Raw genomic sequence first — 2,925 nt, 5'->3', positions numbered from 1 at the left:
CGACCCACCCTATTATATATGAACATCAATTATAGAAAACATTACTTTGCCGAAGACGAAGCTACTCTAATTTTTCAAATTGTAAGAGTAAAAGTTTTGTGAAATTTCTAATCTAAATTTAAGCAAGATCTTTCGGTTTCAAAAACAGATATTTTAAATTCAATCGGTCTTCTGAAAATTGGTTATAAAGTGGATACTTACAATTCAATTTATCTCATTAACGTATATATCTGTCTAGCAACCGTGAATTATATTACGGGAAATTTTTCGCTGATTCTAAATAGGTTTAATATACTCTATTATTTATATACAGAGCTCAGGTTAAAGCATTACAGTAACTTTTTCATAGGTGGTGACTTTAACTCAAAACACTCGCAACGGTGTTCAAAAGTTGCATCAAAAATCGGAAGAGAGCTCACCAAAGCAGCTGTTGCAACTGGATGTGACTTAGAACTGGTGAATCGACTTACTGGCCTACTATAACAAGAAAGTTGCCCGATCTATTTTTTGTTGCAATATCTTTTTTATTTATTGAATATGCTTTTTTCTTTAAAAGCCTAACAATCAGTTATAAAATTTTAAATCTATTTAAAAACTACACAAGCTCAAGCAAGTGATTGAGGTGTTTTGGTGATATGATGCTATTTAGTACGCAGGAATATCTCTTCTTTTAAGGCGTATTTGATCGCAGGAATGTACCAAAGCATTAGCCAAAGGGTTTGGGTGATCTCGGAACTTAGATATATATTTAATTCTGCTGTCTTCTACTTCTTTCTTTACCATAGAAATACCAAAGTCTTTATGGATATTTTCATTACACATGTACCATGGTGAACACGTGATTGTTCTAAGCATTTCTGATTGGAACCTTTGTATTATATCAAGATTAGTTGCAGAAGTGCTACTACAGTTGAATGCCATACATCCAAATCGGCTTTATGACCGCATTATATAAAAGTAATTTGTTGTCTAGGCTAAGTTTGGAGTTTTTATTTAAAAGCCAATTTAAATTTGCAGCTATTATCTTCATGCAAGTTATTTTACTAGATATACATATGTTTTCTCCACGTAAGTCTTCTATCTAGGTGAATACCAAGATAAGTTACTTCATTCGCTTGGGGTACTAAAATATTGTTCGTTTTTGAAAATATTAATTTCTTCGCATTTTTTGGTGAGTATTTTGATAAAAATAAATTAATTCTCGTTCTAATCATCGTTTTAATTTGAATATTTTGCAAAAAAAAATAAAAAAAAACAATGATTAATGGGATAAAAATCGATTGTTTTGCTAAACAAGTGTTCTGATTGTTACAAGTGCATCATATGATTTTGTGACATAATCTCAAATTTGATATTTTGTGAAAAAAAATTAAAAAATTGAGTGTATATTTGGAAGTTATACTTCTTAACCGAGTTCGGAAAAGGTTGCGATAGATTCAGGTTGCGCAACCTTGCTCAATATGAATCTACGCAACCTTGTCTGCGAAGATGTTCGAGCAGCAAGCGAAGTGGTGACAATCGGCGATCGTTTGTTCGTTTCTTTCGGCACAGCTCGGCTTTTCTACCAACAACATAATGTTGCCATGCTTATGCTGTTGTTGTTTTTGTAGAACAATGTTTCAATTTTTGGTTGGTGACATATTCAATTAAAACCAATTCCATTGGGATTCGAACCTACGTATCTCCAACGTGCTCATCGTAGTTTTTGAAACGCTTACCACCAACACCACCATTGACACTTGAATTGCGTTGTCCTAATTACGGTTTGGTCATGCATGAAAGAAATATACAATGGATCGCCGATTGTTACCTCTTTCTTTGCTGCTGCTGCGCATATGTATGTTTGTGTGCTTGTTCATTATTGAAGTTATACTGCTTTTTCTTTCCTTTGTCTTTCATTTCTGCGAATTCTCAACTATTTTATGTGACCTTTTGTTGAAATACCCTGCGTTGACCGTTGAAAAATTAAGGCTATACTTTACAGGATTATTTCTGTATTTAGTCTTCATTTACATTTTTTGGAAATCGACCCGCGATGACGGGGTATATCGTTTTATCTGACAGCGTGAGGTTTAAGAAGTTCATTTCTAATGGTGTCTTGTGTCATATTAGAAATGATGTTTCTTCGAAAATCGTTCGCTTACAACGGATAAAACGACTTCTGAGTGGTGATTTTAATGAATAAATTCCTTTTGGTTGAAATGCTCTGCGTTGGCCGTTGAAAAGTTAAGACTATACTTCTCTGGATTATTCATTCCTTTCATTTCTTAAAAGAAATTAATGACCTTTAGAAATATGCATATTTGCATTATTTCGTTGTCATTTCCATATTCGCAGCAATGGAATTTCTATGGCATAAGTAAAGTAATGGCCGCCGATTGTCACCCCTTGTCGCTGTAGCAGCTTCGCCTACAAACATGTGTAAATACGTACACGTACGTATGATCGTGAATACATATCGACGCAGATTTTTGCGAGAAGCACCAGAAAGTTGTGCAATTTATGATTTTTAGCTTTTGCCATCGTCGCGAAAAGACGACTTGTTGGCAAAGGCATGCTCGGGGAGATAATAAATTATAATAAATTTATAAAATGTGAATTTAAGTTTTCTAGTTTTCTTTCATACAAAATGATATGCATTTCTTGGAATATCACTAAGAAGTATAACTTCATCCGCGCGTAGGGACTCCACGCACCTTTTTTTTTGTTTAATGTCCGATCAGTGAGCTAAAAATTACTTGGATTTTTTGGCCAATTTTTAATTGAATTTTGTCACATTTTCAGCAGATTTTCGTGTATTTTCGTCACTTTTTGGTGCTTTTCGAGTGCAGACGATCTGGAACGTTTCATTTTCGCTTCCGAACGGTAAGACAAAAATATTTCGATTTTTTGGCCAATTTTTAATTGAATTTTGACACATTTTCA

The 2,925-nt window shown here is 33.8% G+C and overlaps 1 pseudogene; it reads left to right on the top strand.

Moving 5' to 3' along the window:
- The first annotated feature begins 1,967 nt into the window (after positions 1 to 1,967).
- On the top strand, positions 1,968 to 2,170 carry LOC126766335 (small nucleolar RNA U3; annotated as a pseudogene).
- Positions 2,171 to 2,925: the final 755 nt, after the last annotated feature.

The sequence above is a fragment of the Bactrocera neohumeralis genome, unplaced genomic scaffold (genome assembly GCF_024586455.1).
Source record: "Bactrocera neohumeralis isolate Rockhampton unplaced genomic scaffold, APGP_CSIRO_Bneo_wtdbg2-racon-allhic-juicebox.fasta_v2 cluster11, whole genome shotgun sequence".
Lineage (NCBI taxonomy): Eukaryota > Metazoa > Arthropoda > Insecta > Diptera > Tephritidae > Bactrocera > Bactrocera neohumeralis.
Note: the sequence above shows the minus strand (reverse complement) of the source record. Positions and strands in the feature narration are given on the sequence as shown.